Raw genomic sequence first — 6,327 nt, forward strand, 5'->3', positions numbered from 1 at the left:
TGGAAGTCTCTAGTCTGTGTGGTCTGGTCCCATAGCAGGTCCCAGACACAGTGAACACCACCCTGGGTGTGGAGGAGATAGGGGGCAAGGGTTTAATATGAGCTGTGAGGGAGGTGATGGTGCTCTTTTGTCCCTTAGGACACCAGAACAAGCTCTGCTGGCAGCTCCACAGCGTCAAGGCTCACAATCGCTCTTCCCCTCCTCTCCTATGGTCATTGCTCTCTCTTCCTGTGCATCACATTCTGGGTGATTTTGGGTGTGATAAGTGAAGCCGCCATTAACAATGTATACACTGTATTTCTGATCAATTTGATGTTATTTTAATGGACAAAAAAATTGCTTTTCTTTGTAAAACAAGGACATTTCTAAGTGACCCCAAACTTTTGAACGGTAGTGTACATCTCCATAGTCTTGGTCTCCGGACCTGACAGTGAATATAGCCGTCCCTGGGTGGTGTAGTGTCCGGGAGAAGGTCGATCCCGCAGTCATAGGGTCGATGTGGAGGAAGCAAAGTGGCCCGGGCCTTGCTGAAAACCTCCCAGAGGTCCTGGTACTCTGCAGGAATGGCGGAGAGGTGCGAGGCTTCTTCCGAGCCGACAGGAAGACGTCCCGGGCAGGCTGCGCCGACTTCAGGCAATGGGTGTAGCAGAACGGCTGCAGTCCATGATAGCACCAGCAGTCCAGTTGATAAGGGGATTGTGTTGCTGGACCCAAGAAAACCCCAATAAAGCGGGAACCTGAGGAGACTTGATGAGCATGAACTACATTGACTCACTGTGGTTCCCTGACACTCGCAGGTTGATAGTAGTATTGTGGGTGACTCTGCCTATTTAGCGCCCATGCAGCACACTAACGTCCATGGGAATGGAGAGGGGCTAAGTGGGGATGCCCAACTCTGACACCAGGGTAGCGTCCTTGAAACTCTCATCGGCCCCAGAGTCAATGAGAACCCGGAGAGATTTCGACTCATCGTCCAACAGCAGGATGGCATGGAGAGGGGTGTGAGTAAGGGGAATAGAAAACTTCTCCATATGGCCAACAGAGTACTCGTACCTACTGATGAGCCTGGTCTTTTCATGGACAGGTAGACACGTAATGACCGGTAGTCCTGCAATACAGACAACTCTTGGTGTTAAATCTGCGTAAATGTTCGGCTGGAGACAGCCTAGCTCTGCCGAGTTGCATCGGCTCCGGAAGAGGCGAGTGGGCAGACCTCAGAGACTCTCGGGGGAATTCGGGTAACCTCGGATTCTCTCAGGAACGTAGACGCCGGGGACTTCCTGGATTCCTCGGAGGCAAGGTGGGAGCCTTGGGTGATCGAGTGGGACCGGAATCAGACCTCCTCTCCCTCCTACGTTCCCGTAGCCGCCTATCGATCCGGATGGTCAAGGCCATGAGCGAGTCGAAATCTGTAGGCAGCTCCCGGGCTGCATGCTCGTATTTAACCTAATCCGATAATCCATGAAGGAACGTGTCGAACTGGGATTCCGGGTTCCAGGCACTCTCGGCAGCCAACTTGCAGAAATCAACCACATAGTCCTCCACACTGTGGGAGTCTTGACGAAGCTGGAGTAACTTCTGGGCAGCCTCTCTCCCAGACAACGGAGAATCCAAAAACTTTTTTCACCTCAGCCACAAACTCCTCCAGACTGAAGCACACGGCAGATTGTTGTTCCCACACCGCTGTAGACAGGCTAGAGCCCTTCCGGACATCAGCGTTATGAGATACGCCATCTTCGAACGGTCCGAGGGGAAGGACGAGGGCTGCAGCTCAAAAATGAGGGAACACTGGGTGAGAAACGCCTGACAGGTTCCTGACTCTCCAGCGAAGCGTTCCGGAGTAGGTAAGTGGGGTTCTCGGGAAGCCGGGGTGGCCTGGAGAGACGCGCTGCTAACAGCAGAGTTACTGAGGGGCTGGGAGGTTACTGTCATGGCCAGCTGCCTAACAGATAATCCTCAAAATTGCACGGTCATGGCGTTCCGCCAAGGTCTGGAATCCTTCCATAAGACCTCAAAGTAACTCCTCGTGCCTCTCAATGGTGGCTACACTGGGAGGAGACGACGTTGCGGAGCTGGTCCGAGTCTGCTCGGTCAGTCATGGCCAGTTCGTACTGTCAGAATTCAGGGTAAAACCCAGATGCAGACAGTTCGAATCACAGATGTTTATTAACAAAACAGGGGACAGACAGGCTCAGGGCAGGCAGAAGTCAGTAATCCAGGGCAGTGTCAGACAGGTACAGAACGGCAGGCAGGCAGGCAGGCTCAGGGTTAAGGCAGGCAGAGTGGTCAAAACCGGAAAAACTACAAAAACAGGGGCTAGAGAGAAACAGGAGTACGGGTGAAACACACTGGTAGGCTTGACGAGACAAGACGAACTGGCAACAGACAAACAGAAAACACAGGTATAAATGCACAGGTGATAATGGGGAAAATGGGCGACACCTGGAGGGGGTGGAGACAAGCAAAAGACAGGTGAAACAGATCAGGGTGTGACAGTTTCAGGTGTTTGAAAAACGCAACATTCTTCAACTTCCGTATGAAATCACCCCCAGCCATCCTCAGGTACTTTGTGCCCCCTCAGATTCTTGGGGGTGTATGACGCCCCTGAGAGCCACTGTCCTGACTTCCAGGGAGCCCCAATTGATTGTATTACTGACTTTCAGTCAGATTTTATAAGAACATGGTATAAGTCATGGCAAAATGTGTGGGGGGGCCCAAACTAAATCTTGCTTAGGGTCCCCAAAAGGCTAGAGCTGGCCCTGACTAGCTCATGTGGGTGGCCAAATGTATGCATGTCACACTCTTTACAAACACTTTCCTTTAAAGTGGATGCAGCATAAATGTAATGAACAGTTTAATTCAACTGTTCCCACACCTCGTGTACCTGTTCATCACCGGTCTTCACTCCTCTTCCTGTTATGTCACAAGAATGATCTGGGTCAATTAGTTACTTTTCACACAGGGGTAATTGGCTCAGGGCTAGATGCAGATTGAAGAGCAGATTGAAAACCCTTAACCAATTTATTTGTGGTTCTTTCATTGAGGAAAATGGAGAGGGAGGAGAGCAAACTGGAGATAGAGAGACTAAGGAACTTCTTGTGGTGGAAGAAGAGAGAGAAAAGGGAAAGGGGGAAGGGGGGATGAGGAGGAGGAGTGAGATGGGAGGAGAAGGAGGAGGACAATGGGTGGCAGATGAGAGAGACTAAGTTCTTGGGGAGGAGGAGAGGAAAGAAGAAGAGGAGAGAAAGGGAAGTAGAAGAGAGGGAGGAGGAGTGGCACTGGGCCATTTGTCAGAGCTAGTAAACAGGAAGCGGTGGATCGAATGCTCAGTGTTGAGGGTTGTGGCTTAAGAGTTGGCAGACATCCTTATTGACAGTGTTACTCAGGACAATCCAGGACACCAAGAAACAACCTTCCAGGATTTGAAGTCATTCCTGTTAAAATTCGTCCTTTAACAGTTCTCAAAAGCCTCATTCTCAACTCATATAATTCTCCTCCTCAAAGACAAAACACGTATTTAATTTGACAGAGAGTAACGCCTAACTGTACGTGGATGTGGATAATAGCGTCTGCTAAATGTTTAAAATTGTCACGCCCTGACCGTAGAGATCCTTTTATGTCTCTATTTTGGTTGGTCAGGGCGTGAGTTGGGGTGGGCATTCTATGTCCTTTTTTCTATGTTTGGTATTTCTTTGTTTTGGCAGGGTATGGCTCTCAATCAGGGACAGCTGTATATTGTTGTTGCTGATTGGGAGCCATACTTAGGCAGCCTGTTTTCCTTTGGGTTTTGTGTGTGGTTATATTTCTGTTGAGTGTTTTGCACCTGATGGAACTGTTGGTCGTTTTGTCTAAAGTGTTCTCAGTAAATATATTCCATGATGAGCACGAACCACGCTGCATCTTGGTCCCCTCTTTCAGACGGCCGTTACAAAAATGTAAATGCAGTATGAGTCAAACTGGTTCGTTTCATACCTCAACCAACCTTCTACTGGTAGACTGTAGGTGAGGTCTGGAGCCTGGTGTTCTCAGGTCTCAGAGTCTGAAGTCTGTCAGTGAGGATGGAAGTCACTTCACATACCTGCAAAACAGCAGATTTCTCCACGATGAAATAAAACAGTTGAACGGAAAAATATATTTTCAGCACAGAAAAAAGGCTGGAAAGCCCAATTACTGGAGCAACAACAAGAGAGATAACTACAATAGAATCACATAATATGTGACATATTATGTCTCATGTGTTTTTGTTTAAGCCTACCCAGCTCTTTGTTTACATGGAGAGGCACTCTGAACTGGGTTGGTCTTTGACGGATTGTGTTGCTTCAGCTATGCTTACTTGTATTTCTGTTCTTCAAAGGGCTTAGTTATACTAAGATGTTTAATCATTGAGTCTTTCCTGAAGAGAAGAACACGCCTAAAGGGAGAAATCATGTTTTATGAAAATGATTTACTATGTTTATCATGCTGCAGCATGGCTGTCGTGACAGTGTGATGGGGTTGTTGTGATGTTTACATGTTTGCTTGGCGTGTTTCTCCATCCTGACAGACAGGCCTGTGGTTCCACACTCCAAGTGGTCAGGTCTCCTGTCTCCTCCCATCGACATGACTTTGATCTGCAGCCGCCCAGGCCGAGCTCTCTGACCAGACCGCTCTGTGAAGTCAGCTCACTGCGCAACCCGAGTAGGGTGGACGAGAGTGCGGGTCCGGGCATGAGGGGGTGTGCCCGTGCTGTAGCATTTATTAATCATCATAATTGTTTGTCCAAGCTCTCATAAAGGAAAAGGGCTGGTAGCAGTCTGCACAGATCTCCTCATACTCCAACTTAGTCACGACTGACTGTTGTTCTACAAGGTCCTAGACCTACAGTAGTGAGTTCCAGATGTGAGGAGAACATGCTCGCTCGCTCACACACACACACACACACACACACACACACACACACACACACACACACACACACACACACACACACACACACACACACACACACACACACACACACACACACACACACACACACACACACACGACTTAGCAAATCAAAAGCAGGATTTGGCCCCCAAAAAAAACAGAAAATCAGATTGTATTTGTTTCCACATGACACAAAGTAGGACGTTATTGTAATGAAAACCACAGGTTTATGAATGAGGTGGGATGTCACTATCAGTCTCACATGGTTGGGGTGGTTTGGTCAGGCTGGCTCAGAGAGAGAGAGAGCTGGACCTCAGCCTGCCAGGAGAGATTCAGACAGACAGACAGATGGCCAAGCCAGCTCTTTGAAGCTATGCAGAACATCCATTACAGAAATCTGCAGCGCTAGGCTGAGATGTAGTGGAGAGTGGAATTAAGCAGGACCTAGGGCCCCATGAGAGAGAGAATGGATCCCAGTCCAGGGTCCTGGTTCAACCAGAGAGAATAGAACCCAGCTCAGAGTCCAGAGAGAAACACTAGATCCCAGCAGTTCCATCCCTGCAGTCAGATCTCATGAGTTCTCACTGCACCAACATTCATTATTACACACATGAGCACAGAGGTCAGCTCACACTTGCATATGTTTGGTTAAATTTAACTTTACCTGACTACAATACAAGGGGAACTATAGCTATGGACTCAAGCGGTACTAGGTATCTACAGTAACTCCCAGCCCACCACAGTATAATATTACTGTGAGTTACAGCAGAGCCGTAAACAGATGCTTTAACTCATGAAACCACAAGAGGGCATCGGCCAAGTCTTTCATAGGAATATTACTGAAGGTTCCACAGTTCCCACAGGCAAACCAGGAAATAACATTTTAAATGGTTATATTGAAAAAAATGTTTTTGAATGAAATGTATCAAATATATAAATCAAGGCTGAGCATATCTAACCCAGAGTCATATTGTAATGCTTTTCGTAGGAGAAGTATCGGAGTCAGGCGCAGGACACAGGGATGAGTGCAAACAAAACGTTTTACTCAAAAAACAATAATCCAACTTCTCCCACAGCAATAAAACATGACTGGGAGAAACATCTCCAACAACTACAAAACAGGAAACAATACTGGACAAGACAAACATGAAAGCCAGAGGGTTAAATAATGAACATAATCAGGGAATATGAAACAGGTGTGTATAATAAAGACAAAACCAAACAAACAGGGAAACATAGATCGGTGGTAACTAGTAAGCCGGTGACGTCGATCGCCGAACGCCGCCCGAACAAGGAGAGGGGCCGACTTCGGCGGAAGTCGTGACACATATATACATGCCATATTTATTTTTGGGATATAGTATATCTAACCGCCTATTCTAGTATATCTAACTCGCCTATTCTAACACATATAATTCT

Source organism: Salmo trutta, chromosome 29 (genome assembly GCF_901001165.1).
Source record: "Salmo trutta chromosome 29, fSalTru1.1, whole genome shotgun sequence".
Classification (NCBI taxonomy): domain Eukaryota; kingdom Metazoa; phylum Chordata; class Actinopteri; order Salmoniformes; family Salmonidae; genus Salmo; species Salmo trutta.